At 40.7% G+C, this 17310-nt stretch overlaps 1 protein-coding gene across 1 annotated transcript in view; it reads left to right on the top strand.

Annotated features, from left to right (window-relative positions):
- Positions 1-17310, top strand: part of ERCC6L2 (excision repair cross-complementation group 6-like 2) — a 130676-nt gene that overhangs the window by 98660 nt on the left and 14706 nt on the right. The window lies entirely within an intron of this gene.

Here is a 17310-nt window from a genome sequence, read left to right as displayed (position 1 = left end):
TGGCCAGTACCCCCAAAATGAAAAGGAATGTGAGGGAATCATGTAGTTCAATCAGAACCAAAACCATTTCTGCTCATATGGAAAAAGGAAAATATGTGATTAGATTGCTCCACAATTTTTCACCTAAAATGAAGACACACACAGATAACTCGTTTCATATAGAATTTATATTTTTAGCAAAAGGATTTTTATACTGTTAAAAGTCATAAGTACTTCCTATGGGCTCTTCCCACTTCAAATTGCTGTTGTGATATTTTTGTTTATGCATAGTCACTTTCCTCAAAGGTTTTTACAAAATATTTTCTTCTGTTTGGCTTATTATTTTCTAAGAGCTAAGTGCCTCAGGAGTAATTTGACTGTCACTTTATGGGCAGGAGTTCAGAATGCGTACTGTATATAATACCAATATTTTGCTTCAACCTAGTGCTATTTTACTTTTAAGAATGAAGGTGGGGGTAGAATTCCTCTGAACTATCAAGGGAATTAATTTATTTGTACCTCACTGGTTTGACAAAGGAATCAAATTAGCTTAACAATAAAACCAGAGTACAAAATGAAATTCAGGACCAGAGAAAACATAAATTAAACTGGAAGTTTAAGACGGGGAGAAGGTTAGAATACAAATACATAGGACATAACATGTTCTACCCAGATATTGTATAAAGTTAAAAAAGATATTGCTAATTTGATTGAGTTTTCTGGTAGAAAAAACAAAGGAGGTAAGCTGTCTATTTAGTGATACCTCAACTAGTGCATGTGGAAATGTGTGTGGGCAGTTTGGGTGGTCACGATGACTGAGTGTCTAACTGGCATGAATGTCTGGAAGCCAGGGATTCCAAATGGCTGTCCTGGACAGAGGGCTGGGTTGAGGGGGCAATGGGGAGGCACTCCCACATGCAAAGAATTGTTCTGCCCAAAATGCCACAACACCCTGCTGAGAAAGGCTGAGTGAAATGTTTGTCCTTAAGGAAGAAAAAAAACAAAAAACAAAAAAGCACTGGTTCTAGGAGAAGCAAAGCTTTTCCTAGCACTCACTTTGAAGGAAATTTGTCACTTGGGGTTTTTTGGGGACCACAGAACGATATAGTAAACAGCCAGTTGTCTTATAATAGCCCTAGAATAAATCTAATAACGGACTTTGAAAGGCTATCCTTTCTAGCCTTTTTCAATGTAGTCCATAGGCCCAATGCCAAACTACAACTTGTGAAAGCATTCTTTCATGACCCAAATATGCTGCTTTTTATACTCGTCTTCTCATTTGATCCAGGAATGTACCATCTCTCAGCCAACACTTTAAACAGCATTTCTGCAGTTTGATTGCCTTGTATGTGCCGTCTGAAAAAGGCAGGCCGAATTATGTTGGGTTTTCCAGAAACTTGCTTTGTTAGGATAAAGAGTATGTCAGAATCTTTTAAACAGATAGCTGATTTTTTATTAGAATTTTTTTTTAACTGTGCCCTTTTTTAAAACCTTCTCCTTCTACATACAAACAAATTTTAATGTGAAATGTCAGATAATTTGGCAAACCGCTGTAGTGGATGTTAATGAAATAACTGGATACTGGTCATTAGCTTATCTAAATATTTATTAGAGAAGAAATTTACAAGCATATAATTTCTCCAACAATTGACCTAAGAAGCAACCTGCTTCTTAAGCAAAGTTATAAAAATAAAATGCTGGAAACACAGTTTGCCTGTGAGCTCTTACAGTCCAAATATTTTTGAGGTGGACAACACAATCTCGTTAGAAACCTTGTCTCTTTACAGTGATTTTCAGAGGGAGGGGCATCTCTTGCTAGGAAGCAAATTGGAATACCTACTCCCTGGGTGTTATAATATACCCTTCGAGGCTGTCTATCTCCCTCATCACACATACACCAACTTAGTAAACCTTTTCAGAGAAGATAAAGAAATTAGTTGTTTAATGACTACATTGTGGTGAAGTTTTAAAGCCACTAAATGGGAGGTCCATTCCCATGGCGCCTTTGCTAGCAGTCCAAGCACAGTCTACAGAAACACTCATTTCAGTGGCTGACTTCAGTCAGTAATTGATACAGCAAAATTTCATTCTAACATTTCAAAGCTGTCTCACAGAATTTCTGAGAAGAAAAGTTCCCAATCACTGATTTCATCATATCGCGTCATTATTACTTCAACACCTTTAATGAGGAAATCATTGAAACACACTCATCATCTTTGGCTAGAGAGACGTACGTTACTCAGAGGTTTTGCAGCTGGTGTGGCAGTGGGTGGCAATAGTGAATTTACAGTTTTGAAAAAAAAAGTTACAAGAAGAAAAGAGAATAAACAAAGGGAAAGGGAAATGAAGCAAGAACAAAAGAGACTCAATCACAGTGTTAGAAAATACCTGCAAACTTCTTGATCCTGAAGTCTCCAAAAAGCTCAGACCTCCCAGCGATAGTACAGTATCTTTCATCTGGGGCTCAGTCTAGAATCTTTTCGGTGACTGGTAATTCCTCTGAGTGCTTCGTGTCTGTCATCAAAGTTTTATTAAAGAACTTTACTTGTGTTTGAAAAGATTGTGTGTGCATGCATGTGTGTCTGTAGCCAGTTGCAGACATGTTGTCTCAGTAAGAAAATAAATCCTATTTGTTTTATGAAATCAGTACACAAGTAACAGTTGCCACAGTATACCAGTATTCCAACTTCAAAAGAGTACCGTAGAGTCTGAATCAGAACCTTTAACTAGATTGCAAGGGAATATACTAAAATGAAAACTTCTAAAAGAGAAGTAATAAACACCGTAATGCTAGGTAAGATCCTATGGTCTTTCAGAGTTTTTCATGTGTAGTAATTATTTGATGTACAGTAATTATTAATAACCAAAATGACAAAAACTGTGAATCTACTCTTCAAATTCAACCATGGATCTTAAAAAGGAGTAGAATGTACTCTAGAGTTCGTCTGTTATTTTGCTGTATGGAAGTATGTCGCGGAGCTGAACTGTACCTGTTTGTGATGTGATGCCCCCTTTTCTCAGTCAACTGCACGTTTTCAACTTAAGTTTGCATAAAATTTTCTGAAAAGAAATGTACAAAGACAGCCTTCAATTAAGGATTAATCACTATGGCAACTGAGATGTGGTGACTGAAGGGGGAGGATGTATTCTCCCCTCAGTTTCCTGCCAGCTGTCATAGTCAACCTCTGCTGCCTGAATCCAAGCCAAAATATCGACTGTGACCAACTCTAAGAAACTATATCTGTATTTTTATAAATTGGTACAAGTATCAGACTATAAAAGAAGACTTAATCCCTTGAATTGGATGACAGACACTTGGCACTCTTGTGAGTGTTTGACAGAGAAATAACGGGTCGCTTTGTAGTAAAACCTGGATTAATAGTAAGCCCCTCTTTATGTTATTGCAGTGTGGTGTAAATGAGAGAACTAAGCGTGCTGTCAGCCCGGGGCGGGAGGTAGCATGGGGAAGTGTCTTTTATATAACCAGTGCAGGTTTAAGCACTGTTCAGAATACTGTAAATACAAAATATTGTGTTAGTAAGAACTTCTCTTTCTTGTATTTGTATTAGATTGGCATTCTGTAGATTACTTAAAGAAAGGATTTCTGTGAGCTACGGTGGGTTTGATTGCAGTATGTTTATACAGCTTTTGGAGTCAGCTAGGAGGGATGGACTGTTTACAGTGAGCAGACTTTGGGGAGATAGAGCATTCCATTATCCTGTTTTTCAGGATAATGAATGGCATGATGATTTAAAGTAATTGTTCACAAATGGCTGGTTTACAAAGTAGTCCAGTAAGCAAGGTTTACGGTTTCAGCATGTAACTCTTACTGGGTGGGATAGTTCATGGTCTTAATCGTTTCTCTTTTTGTAGCTAGACATTAATTTTATGGCATTTGTATCAGAAAGTTACCCTTTCAAATAATTTTAGTAGAAATCAAGATTTTAAAATATGTGTGTGTGTGTGTGTGTATGAAATTATGTGACTGGTATTGACATGAAAAAGGCTTTTGTGTTTCTACACCTAGAAGTAGGATTGGTTGTAGATAGCTTTCTGATTCGGAAGATAATATGTCATTTGAATAGAAAATACCTGCTACTTAGAGGAAGGAGAATCCAGTTTTTAAACTATAAACATAGAGACCTATTCCCCTGCTAGCTGGAGGCTACAAGAAGCTGTAGCATCTTTCCGCACAATGATGATACCAGGATTCATGGACTAATGTAACTGATGAGCTGATGTGTGCAAAACACATTCAACACCTTGCAAGAAAGGCATTGAAATTACTCAAAAAATGTAATTTTTTATTATTGTAGTTATGATTATTGCTTACCAATGGGGTGATGTGTAAATAAGTCTCTACAATAACCTGCTATTTGCTTCTCTGGTTCCTTGTTTAAAATTCTTTGTCACCTGTGTCTGCTGATTGAACTCCCACCCCTTGTATCATCTGTGGCAGCTCTCCCCCAACTCTTCTCCAAAGCAATATGAATTTTTCCTCATTCTTCTCTTTACTTGTGTGTGTTTATCTGCTATAGCAGTTATCTCATTGTATTATGCAATACTAGATGAATATGTACAAGATGCTTTTGAGTGCAGGAAATAGAATAACCATCAGACATTGGGCTATAAAGTAAGTCACTAAACTAATTCAAATAACAGCAGGTCTGGAAGGGGGCGTTTTCCGGTGTGACAGCCCCAGGACACCACAGGGATTCAGGCTCCTTCATTTTCTGCCCCGCTATCTTTAGTAAATTAACTTTCAGTCCTTAGGTCTTTTGCCTCATGTTGCCAGATGACTATTGCAACTCAAGAACTCATTTCCTCAAACAAATCTATTCTGAGGCGAGGGAAGTGTAATTGTCTTCATATATCTCTCTCTCCTATTGTATTTATGTATTTATTTATTTTGAGACAGGAGTCTCGCTGTCGCCCAGGCCGGTGTGCAGTGACGCAATCTCTGCTCACTGCAACCGCTGCCTCCCAAATTCTAGTGATTCTCCTGCCTCAGCCTCCTGAGTAGCTGGGACTACAGGCACATGTCAGCACAACTGGCTGATTTTTGTATTTTTAGTAGAGAAGGGGTTTTGCCATATTGCTGAGACTGGTCTCAAACTCCCGACTCAGGTGATCCACCCACCTCGGCCTCCCAAAGTGCTGGGATTACAGGCATAAGCCACCATGCCCAGCCTTATCTCTCTCCTTTTGTCAGGTGTATTAGTCCATTTTCACGTTGCTGATAAAGACATACCAGAGACTGGGTAATTTATAAAGAAAAAGATTTAATGGACTCACAGTTCCACATGGCTGGGAGGCCTCACAATCATGGTGGAAGGTGAAAGTCATGCCTTACATGGCAGCAGGCAAAAAGAAAAATGAGAGCCAAGAGGAAGGGACAACCCCTTATTAAACCATCACATCTCGTGAGACTTACTCACTACCATGAGAACAGTATGAGAGAAACCACCCCTATGATTCAGTTATCTCCCACTGGGTCCTTCCCACAACACAGGAGAATTATGGGAGCTACAATTCAAGATGAGATTTGGGTGGGGACACAGCCAAACCCTATCATTCTGCCTCTGGCCCCTCCCAAATCCCATGTTCTCACATTTGAAAACCAATCATGCCTTCCCAACAGTCCTCCAAAGTCTTAACTCATTCCAGCATTAACTCAGATGTCCACAGTCCAAAGACTCATTTGAGACAAGGCAAGTCCTTTCTGCCTATGAGCCTGTAAAATGAAAAGCAAGTTAGTTAGTTTCTAGATACAATGGATGGTCAGGAATTGGATAAATACACGCATTCCAAATGGGAGAAAGTTGGCCAAAACGAAGGTGCTAAAGGCCCCATGCAAATCGAGAATCCAGTGGGGCAGTCAAATCTTAAAGCTCCAAAATGATCTCCTAGGACTCCATGTCTCAACATCCAGGTCACACTGATACAAGAGGTGGGTTCCCATCGTCTTGAGCAGCTCTGCCCCTGTAGCTTTGCAGGGTACAGCCTCTCTCATGACTGCTTCCATGGGCTGGCATTGAGTGGCTGTGGCTTTTCCAGGTGCACAATGGATGCTGTCAGTGGATCTACCATTCTGGGGCCTGGAGGATGGTGGCCCTCTTCTCACACCTCCACTAGGCAGTGCCCTATTGGGAACTCTGTGTGGGGGCTCCAACCCCACATTTCCCTTCTGCACTGCCCTAGCAGAGGTTCTCCATGAGAGCCCCACCCCTGCAGCAAATGTCTGCCTGGACATCCAAGGGTTTCCATCCATCCTCTAAAATCTAGGTGGAGGTTCCCAAACCTCAATTCTTGACTTCTTTGCACCCGTAGGCTCAACACCACATGGAAGCTGCCAAGGCTTGGGACTTGCACCCTCTGAAGCCATGGCACAAGCTGTACCTTGGCCCCTTTTAGCTGTGGCTAGAGTGGCTAGGACACAGGATACCAAGCCTCTACCATTTTTCTATGAAACCATTTTTTTCTTCCTGGGCCTCAGGGCCTGTGATGGGAGGGGCTGCTGCAAAGGTCTTTGATGTGCCCCGGAGACATTTTCCTTCTCAAAGAGGTTCTATAAATGAAAATGTGAATAATTATTCTAATTTGTTAGTATGAGCATAACTCTTTTGTGGTGAGTTGGCATTAGATAAGACAAATATGTCTGAACTGGAATTTGTGATATTTTGCAAATTATCTGATGAAGATAATACACCTTTAATATAACTAGGATCTGCTCTCACAGTTTTTACAGCAAGATGGTAAGTTGATGTTTTATTTTAGAGATGTCAGCCATCTTGTTAGCCACATTACTTAGTATCAGTCAAATTTCAGTTAATCTATAAACAAGTCTCATGACTAGCATTACCTGCTTCAAAGTGGATTGGAAAACCATATCCCACTATTTCATTTGCTATGTAAGGCTATTTTGTTGCAGGTGAAATAATTGAATGCCTTAACAGCAAGGACTTTTTATCTTGTTTAGAAAACTTGTTTGGCAAATGTCCTCCAGAAATTAAGTTTTCTTTGTCGTTGAGTGGGGGGAAAAATAACCCTGTTACTCCTCTGTTCTCACCTCACAACAATCAACACACAAGATTTCTGTGACCAGCTCTGTGGGGGATTCTCCCTTACACCAGCGAGCAGTCAATTCTGTAGCAGATGCCAGCTGGGTATCCTCCGATTCCGTTCCAGTACTATCTGCCTGGATACAGTATCAGATCCAACAGGTTGAACACTCAGTCCCACAATACTGCCCGCAGCTTGTCACTCAGAAGACCCAGTTTGTTTTACCTGTGCTTCTAACCAAGCAGCTATAAATCAGGGTTCCCACAGTCCCCTCCCGGGGCTTGTTTAATTTGCCAGAGCAGCTCACAGAACTCAAGGAAATACTTAGGGTTACCATTTTATTAGGATAGAGATGAAGAGCTGCGTAGGGTGAGGTATGGGAAGAGGTGCAGAGCTTCCACACTCAGTCCTGAGTTCTCCGCCCTCTGAGAATGTCCACCTTCTCAGCTATCCAGATGTTCTCAAAATCCAGTACTTTGGGGTTTTTATGGAGGCTTCGTTACATAGGTATGGTTGATTCAATCAGTCGTACCTATGTAATGGTTATGATGGTTAAGCCACTGGTGATCAGCTTAACCGTCAGCCCCTGTTCCTTCTCTGGAGGTTGGGGGTGGGGCTGACAGTCCCAACCCTCTGACCCTGCCTTGATCTTTCAGGTGACCAGCCCCATCCTGAAGCTCCCTAGGGGGCTGCCAGACACCAGCCAACTCATTAGCATAGAAAAGCACATCACTGTATTTCAAGGATTTTAGGAGCTGTATGCCAGGAAACCGGGACAGAGACCAAATGTCTGTTTCACAATATCACAGTCATATTTGTGTAAGTTTATAGTCATCCAGCAAGCATTTATTGAGAGCCTATAGGGCATGACTCAGGACTTAGTACAATAAAAATACATGGTTGCTCTCTGGATTACAGGAGTGTGATCTAGTTAAATAGTAAGACCTAAACAATCAAAATAATTTCAAACAGTACAGGGGGCCCTGCCTATTCAAAGAGATCCCCTAGATTTCATTATATTTCTCTGATGGGTGAAATGAGGATCTTTGGCCTATGTGCAGCATTATTTGGTTTGGTATGTTGTATGAGATGACATAAAATCTTAAATCAAGGTACATTCCATTTTATAATAAAGCTGCCAAATGAGAAATCAAAGCAATAATGCAAGAAAAGAGTATGCAAGGGAAGTCTTGTGAAGCTGTACCTTCGAGCATAGGTAGGACAGTGTTGGGCAAGGAACTAGGTTCTGAGGAAATCTGGAGCCAGAAATGTGATTATGTGTTTGGCAGCTAGTGAGAAGACTGGACTGACCAGGCAGACTTACATTGGACCACAGAGAGCAGTAAGGTACATAGGGGGTTAAGAAAAAGTCATGAAGAGCCTTTCATTTAGGGCAATAATCAATAAATGTTAAACTGATCTGAACAGACTGAGATGTTAGGCTTTATACTCTGACAGGTTAATTTTCAAGATATGCCAAATACCTAACCATTCCACAGTGAAGAAGGCCAGGAGCCAGGCTGGAGCAGGTTGATGTAATGATTATTCTAGACAAAGGCTATTCTATTTTCACTGAACAGGTGGGGGACCATTTCATGTGTGTGGAGATAAAGCTGGGTGAAGCCCAGACCTACTCATGATTATCATGGTCAAACTTGCCAACATGGAGGTATCAAGTATGTGTTGAATGAAGACATTCCAGTTTATTAGAGACTGACAGGTGTCAAAGTGTGGTCCGTGGACCCTAAGATAGCCCCAAGACTCAGGGGGGTCCACCTTTTCACTTGTTGACATTTGTACTAATGATTCAAAAGCAATGTTGGGGAGCCTGCTGGCAGATTAGTATGAACAGGCAGTGGCCCTTAATTGTAGTAGTGAGACAAGATAGCTCCCTTGACCCCCTTCGCGGGCGGGAACTGGAGTGCCTCATTTCACTCAGCCCGTCGCTGGCCACTCCTTGTAGGAGGGAGTGTACAAGCGAGCAAGCAGGTATGGGAACAGGAGCGAACAAACGCTGCAACCTACGAGTCGCTCCTCTCTGGTGGGAGCAGGCTCTGTGCAGGCCCTGCAGCAGCATCCAAGCATATTAAAGAACCAGCGCTCTTTAAGCTCTGCCGTCCGGGGACAGCTAAGTGCCACCCAGCTCAGTGGAGGGTCAGGGTGGCAGCCCCTGCCCTCTTGGCACTTGGGTTCTTGACCGGTGTCCAGGAAGAATCAGGTCATATGAACTGTTTGAAAGGTGATGCCCGCGGAAGACTTTGTTGAGCACTGAGCGGCTCTCAGCAGAGAGGGAGGCTGGAAAGGGGATGGGAAGGTGATCTCTCTCCTGAAGCCTGGCTGTCTCCGACCAGGCCCCTCTCCAAGCTGCACCGGCTGAAGTTAGCTGCATCTGTCCGTAGTCTCCGATGCCCAGTTGCTTCCCTGCTTGCCGCTCAGCTGCTAGTGTTGCTCTGCCAGCTAAGTCTTTTATGGGCCCAGGATAGGGGCAGGGGCAAGCCAAAAAGGCAACGTTTGGGTAGAAAAACGGGGTCAGCTGTTTCCACGTAGGGCCACAGATCCAGGCTGGGCTTAAGGGTGGGGTTTAGATGGGAGCCCAGTCCTTCTGTATCACTAGTAGTTAGTGGATTTTTTACCACCACATTGTTGCAGGAAAAGAAAACTACTTTCTGTTATGAATATCTTCGAGGAAGCAGCAAAATAAATTTTAGCAAATCTCAACCCTTTACAAGCCCATCTTTTTTGTATTCTGTATGATGAAATGGGAAGTATGCATAAAGCACTTGAATGATTGTTTGAGTTGCACATTGAACTGGCTGCTTTTTTATGGAACACCATTTGGAAGAATGACTGACAGGCGGGTTATTCAGACTTGGGTATTTGGCACTTCCTCAAAAAAATGAACTTATTGACCATGTCACTTCAAGGAAAACAATGGGCAGTACTTGTTGCCAGTGATAAAATTCAAGCTTTCAAGTGAAAGTTAAAATACTGCAAAGCTTGTGTCTACTACCATAGCATTGACATCTTCCCAATACTTGTTTTTCTGATAATAACAAAAGTGATTTTCTAACATGGTACAATTAAATGTGTCCATGTTTTGAAGATCTGCATAACTCTATTAATCAGTATTTTCTAAATGACCAGTGAATGATATTAAAAATCACACATGGGGAAAAGATTTACCAAAGTTCAAGATACACCAATGAATTTTAACAATATAAACATTTTACTGAAAGGTTTCAGATTTTTAATGAAATTAACCTTGAGTTTTGGTATCGTGTCAAAAAAGAAAATCCATAATTATCTGAAAAGACTATTAAAATATTTTTCCCTTTTCTAACTGCACATCTGTATGAGACCAATTTTCTTCATAAGCTTCATCCAAAACAACGTGTCACAACAGTTTGAATGTAGAAACAGGAGAATTCAGCTGTCTTTTATTAAGCCAAATATTAAAGACATTTGTAAAAATGTAAAACATAGCCACGCTTCTCACTAACTTTTTGATTTTTTGCTTTGGAAAGTACAGTTACTTTTGTTTTAAAAAGTTCCTTATGTTAACATGTAATGGGCTTTTATTTTAATTAGTTAATAAAGACTTTAAATTTTCAGTAGATGTAACCCACGCAGACAAAAACTCTTTGAGATTCTCAATTTTAAAGTATAAAGGGGTTTTAAGACCAAAAAGCTTCAGAACTACTGTCTTAGACCCATATGAAAACAGTTGCCTTATCATTAAATTCACTTCTGCAGGATATGCTTCCATTTGGCCCTTCTGTGTGTGAAAATGTTACTTTCTCTAATCATAACCAAAGAAAGCATATCAGAATAGAAGAGAGTAAAGATGATGTGATTATAGGGAATTAACTCTGATTCTAAAAAAGCGGAATCTTTAACATATTTTAGCACTTTATTATTAATAATAAATAATTACATCAAATCTCACAACTAGTTGTAATGTCTCAGTGTCATTTGTGGTACGTGCTTGAAATCTTCTTCCCCAGACGCTGGAGAGCCATTTGGTGGCTTTCTAATCAAATCAGCCTAAGTGGCCCAGCTGGAGACCTGGGCAGAGGGACGTGAGGAGCCTCAGCTAGCCACTGGAAAACACAGGCAGCAGTGAGTGCCTGCCAGGAAAGGCTTTCTTTGGTTAACTTTTTTTCACCAGCACCATTCTTCTGTGATCTTTGTTGCCAGCGATACGAAATATAACAGGTATTGTTTCATATGAGGTCACATATAACAAGTATTATTTCATATGAGGTCTTCAGGTAGTCTTTATATAAAATATGATAATACAAATAAAACTTAGTACCTAGAGAGATTTGAAATTGAGGTCAAGGCCACAAGATGTGATGGACCTATCCATTAGTACTTAGTGGAGATCCTTCAAAGACTAGTAGAATTGTGAATTTTAAATACGAAAGAGACTGGTAGGAGTCCCAGATCCAAATCTCCCATCTCCTAGATCCCATTCTCCAAATTTTCATTATCCCCAAGATGATCCTCAGAAAGGTACAGAATCTCCCCACATGGAAAGAGTAAGTGGCGAAGTAGGGCCTGGATGCCAGGGCCATGGTGCTGAGCCCAGTGCTCAGACGGCTCTCTGGAAAGGCTTCGATCCGTCTCTAGCCTTTGTCTGTAGGAGGAATTAAAGGGAATTTACTCCTGGGCTGCACTCCCATGGAGGACTGAGAGTATTAGCGAAATTTTCCACTGCACATCTGCAAGCTTTGGTGAAGATAATTGCTATGGTCTCGCTTGGCCCTTTCCCGCAGAGCCATCAGATCAGCAGCCCCCAGGGAGACGGAGTTCCTGTGTGTCTGTCTGTAGCACATGGCATTCACCTGCTCCCCTCAATGCTGCCACTTCGCATCATTTTAGATAGATGGGTTTCCTGGACAGTGAGTCACCCCTGTGAATGATGCTGAATTTCCACAAGCAGCTTCTATCAGATTTAATTTGATAAGTGTTTATTTGAAGAGATACTTTCATTATTCTTTAAAAAAAAATAAAATTAAAAATAAAAATAACAGCTCAGGACAGCCAGTATAAAGTTGTCCCTTTGTGGCTGACTCAGAAAGCAAAGCACTATTGAAAAAGAGTTTAGCTGGATTATATAATAAGCTCCTTCCAGGAAGAGAGCAGACCCATGGCTAAAAACTTCCATCTCCCTCTCTCCGCAGAAAAGGTTTTGGATTTGAATCCAAATGCTGTTGTTTTTTTGAGATTTGAACATCATTTTTAAACATAGGCAGAAAATTTGACTCTTCTTTTGTGGTGGGTCCTCTGACCAAATGGCTTTTCTGCAGATGGTTAAGACAATTCAGGGATAGCTCATAGTTGCCTTAGGTTCTTTCTGAGTATTGGAAAACTGCGTTTACAGTAATGTTTTCTATCTCCAGCCACAAACCTTGAGTGATTTTGAGTGTTTTCATACTTAAGCAAAAATCCTGAAATTTTTTGTTGTTTTGTCTGCTTTGTGGCAGAGTTGGCATGATCAGGTGGATATGAGGGCTTGTGGCCACACGGTGTGCCCTTGTGTGATGACCTTAGAGTGTCTTGTGAAGCTCAGGAACAAGGTGTACAAAGAGCTGTCCTGGAATGGGCAGATCCTTTTTGACCTTAGAATCAGAATTTTTAATTAAGCCTTCCACTCTAGCTTCTCAGTGGGTCAGAGCCATCAGAACCTTCCAGTGGCTTTGAAGATCTCCTCGTTGTTTCCAGTTTTCTCATTGACTCATCAAGCCTAGTTGTCTGGTTATGGAAGAGTTGGTGTAGCTGTTCAGCATGCACTGCTCTGTGTTCTGTTTGCTCCATGAGGTATATTCTGGAGAAGCCAGCCCAGTAGATAGATCCGTTCCACACTTGCTTAATAAAAGATTTCACTGCTTCCACGTAGCCTCCTGTGGACAGCGGTCAGGCTGTTCCGCTTCCCTGTGCACCATCCTCCCAAGCTTTCTCTGCAACTTGGAGTATACAGATGAGCAGGGGAGAATGAATCAGATTCTCTCTGCAGATTGTCCGCTATAGCTGTGTCTCCAGGAATTCACCCAGAGATTTAGAAAGATGCAGAGATTACTGAATACTTCTCCTGCAGAAATGGGAACTAGAGGCTGTTCTTGATTGCATTTGAAACTCACTCTCCTGGATTGTAACTTTTTTGCGTCGTTTGTTACAGTGTATGGGTATGGGAACGATTCCTCCCTATCAACTTTTTTTCACTCCTTTGCTATTCCTACCTAGGTGCCCTCTACCGTTCTTTAATAACTTACCTCCAAAATTACTTTTTACTTGGAGAATATTAATAGAGGGTTTCTTTTTTCTTAAACATTCTCTGAACAAGTCTAGTACAGTCTTCTACTATATAAAGATTTATTCCATATGTAGCTGAGTAAATAGAAAACTGCTGATTTAATCATGTGCCCGTGAGGTAGGGAGGAATCTTCCTTATGTTTTTAAGTATACTGACATCACAGATAGCTGTCTGCAAAGTTGTTAAGAGTTGATTTTGTTTTACTTACCCTTTCGTATCAAAAATCTAAACTTTTTAGTTGAGCCTTTCAATAAATATCATTTCAATGAAAAGAATGCAACTTGGTTTAGATCTAATGCCTTGAAATACACAGAATACACTTTTGGTTCAGAAGAAAAAGAGTATTATCAAAGTTCATTTGGATGTTTCATACTGTCGGTCTAAGTGAAGATGAGGAACTTTTCTGCTGTGAACCAGTATAACCCTAAAACTTGACCGTAAGAAGCCAGTGATCGTAAGAAGTCAGTTATAGAGGATGATGGATAGTTAGTAGATCCAGGGTGGACTCATTCTGGCTACTCTGAAGAAGAAACTTTTCCCTACAAAAGTGCCTTCTTGTTTATTATAATCCTAATATATAGGCATTCCTTGTTTTAGTGTACTTCGTTTGATTGCGCTTTGTAGATAATGCCTTTTTTACAAAGTTTTGTGACAACCCTGCTTCACCAAGGCTGTTGGCATCATTTTTCCAACAGCATGTGTTCACTGTGTGTCTCTGAGTCACACTTTGGTAATTCTCACAATATTTTGAAGTTTTTCCTTATTATTATATGTGTTAAGGTGATCCACAGATCACATGCATGATCTTCGATGTTCCTGTTGTAATTGTCTTGGGCACCAACTGCACCCATTCAAGATGGCAAACTGAATAAATGTGTGTGCTCCGACTGCTCCACCAGCCAGCCATTTTCCCTCTCTCCCTCTCCTTAGACCTCCCCCTTCCCTGAAATGCAACAGTATTGAAGTTAGGCCAATTAATAATCCTACAATGGCCTTTCATTGTTCAACTTTAAAGGAAGAGTCTTACATCTCTCACATCAAAAGCTAGAAATGATGAAGCTTCATTAGAAAGGCATCTCAAAAGCCAAAATAGGCTGAAAACTGGGCACCTGTGCCTAACAGCCAGGTTGTGAATGCAAAGGAAAGTTCTGGAAGGAGATTAAAAGTGCTACTTCAGTGAACACACAGATGATAAGAAAGTGAAACAGCCTTATGCCTGACGTGGAGAAAGCTGTAGTGGTCTGGGTCAAAGCTCAAACCAGCCATAATATTCCCTTAAGCCACAGCCGAATCCAGAGCAAGGCTCTAACACACTTCAATTCTGTGAAAGCTGAGAAAGGTGAGAAAGCTGTAGAAGAAAACATTTGAAGCTAACAGAAGTTAGTTCATGACATTTAAGCTAAGAAGCTGTCTCCATAGCATAAAATTGCAAAGGTGAAGCAGCAAGTGCTGATGTAGAAGCTGCAGCGAGTTATCCAGAAGACCTGGCTAGGATCGCTGATGAAGGTGGCTACACTAAACAATAGATTTTTCAATGCAGACAAAACAGCCTTCTGTTGGAAGATGTCATCTAGGATTTTCATAGCTAGAGAGGAGAAGTCAGTGCCTGGCTTCAAAGGACAGGCTGACTCTCTTGTTAGGGACTAGTGCAGCTGGGGACTTTACGTAGAAGCCAGTGATAATTTACCATTTGGAAAATCCTAGGGTCCATAAGGATTATGCCAAATCTATTCCACTTGTGCTCTCTAAATGGACCAACAAAGCCTGGATGACAGCCCGCCTATTTACAGCATGGCTTACTGAATATTTCATGCCCACTATTGAGACGTGCTACTCAGAAAAGAAGATTCCTTTCAAAATATTGCTGCTCATTGACAGTGCATCTAGTCACCCAAGAGATCGGTGGAGATGTACAAGGAAATGAATGTTGTTTTCATGCCTGCTAACACCATAGATCAAGGAGTAATTTTGGCTTTCTTATTTAAGAACTACAGAGCCAGGCGCAGTGGCACATGCCTGTAGTTCTAGCTACTCAGGAGGCTTACCTGGGAGAATCACTTGAAACCAGGAGTTCAAGACCAGCCTGGTCCACTTGGTGAGACCCCATCTCTAAAAATTAAATTTGAAAAGAAAGAAAATAAGTTTCGTAAGACTATAAATGGCATCAATAATGACTTCTCTGGTGGACCTGGGCATAGTCAGTTGTTAAGCTTCTGGAAAGGAGTCACCATTTTAGATGCCATTTAAAACATCTTTGATTCATGGGAGCGCGTCAGAATATCTACATTAACAGAAGTTTGGAAGAAGTTGATTCCACCTCTCATGGATGACTTTGAGAGATTCAAGACTTTAGTGGGGGAACTAACTGCAGATGTGGTGGAAACAGCAAGAGAACAAGAATTAGAAATGGGAGCCTGAAGATGGAACTGAACTGCTGCAATCTCGTGATAAAACTTTAATAGGTAAGGAATTGCTTCTTACGGATGAGCAAAGAAAGTGGTTTCTTAAAATGGACTCTATCCTAGTGAAGATGCTGTGAGCGTTGTTGAAATAGCAACAAAGAATTTAGAATGTTACATAAACTTAGTTGATAAAGCAGTGGCATAATGTATGCACACCTAATAGACTACAATATAGTGTAAGCATAATTTTTATATGTACTAAGAAACCAAAAAATTTGTGGTGGTGGTCCAGAACCAAATCTACTATAGTAAGTTATAATTGTCACTACAATAGCAACTGCACTGCAGCATTATTTATCTTGTACCATTTATTGTGAAAGATTGACTACTATTTTAATGAAACAAACTTTTCTAACGAGCACTAAAATGTTTATAAAGTAGATATGGTTTTTCAAAAAACAAGAATATTTGAAAACTGTACCAATGGCACTGCTGCTTAAAACAGCGGTTTTTCAACTCTTTCTGGCCACGTACACCTTTAAGAACATGATTAAAGCCATGGGCTCTTTTTTTTGAAAAAATGTGTTCATGCTCAAATGTGTAAATACAGCTTCAGGGGATTCATAGATAACGCTTTCTGAAGTCCCTGAAACCCATCCGCTGAACATTTGGAGGGTCAGTGGACCCAGGTTAAGACCCCCACTCTCCCTGCCAGTGAAAAACAGTTAATGGCCCCCTCAAAGATGTCTGTTGACTCATTTCTGGAACCTATGAATACATTACATTACCCAGCAAACAGGAAAAGGAATTAAGGTTGTAGATGCAATTTAGGTTGAATCAGCTGACCTTGAGATGGGTCAATTGGATGTATGCAGTTAAGGATGTTAATCAATGCACTTTGATCCTGGATTATCTGGATGGGCCCAATCTAATCACGTTAGTTATTAAAAGCAGAGCCCCTTTCCTGGCTGTGGTGAGAGGGTGATGTGACTCTGAAGAACAGAGAAGAAGGGTTGCTAGCTTTTGAAGGGGACCACAAGACAAGGATTGTGGGCAGCCACCAGGAGCTGGAAAAGCAAAGAAATTCATTATCCCAGAGCCTTCAAAAAGGGATGCAGCCCTGCCAACATCTTGACTTTAGCTTAGTGAGACCCGTGTCAAGCTTCTGACCTACAGAAGTATAAGATAATGAATTTATATTGTTTTAAGCCACTAATTTTGTGATACTGTTATGGCAGCAATAGGAAACTAATCCAGTACACTGCCCCCAACCCGTACATAGTTTATACATGTAACCTTTAGAGCTTTCATTCAGAATAAGCCTAAATGGCACATTGATTCCTAAAATCTATTTTTAATGTAACTATTTTGTTTCACAGCCTTGTTTCAGTAAAATGTTAAAAGTTGCCTGCTAAAATGGAAATATGAAACTAGATAGATTTTTAAAAATAAAAGATAGCTGTTGAGCCCATGTTAAATAAGAATGATTTTCCTGGCCAGGCGCGGTGGCTCACACCTGTAATCTCAGCACTTTGGGAGGCTGAGGCAGGC

Source organism: Mandrillus leucophaeus, unplaced genomic scaffold, assembly GCF_000951045.1.
Source record: "Mandrillus leucophaeus isolate KB7577 unplaced genomic scaffold, Mleu.le_1.0 Scaffold161, whole genome shotgun sequence".
Classification (NCBI taxonomy): Eukaryota; Metazoa; Chordata; class Mammalia; order Primates; family Cercopithecidae; genus Mandrillus; species Mandrillus leucophaeus.
Note: the sequence above shows the minus strand (reverse complement) of the source record. Positions and strands in the feature narration are given on the sequence as shown.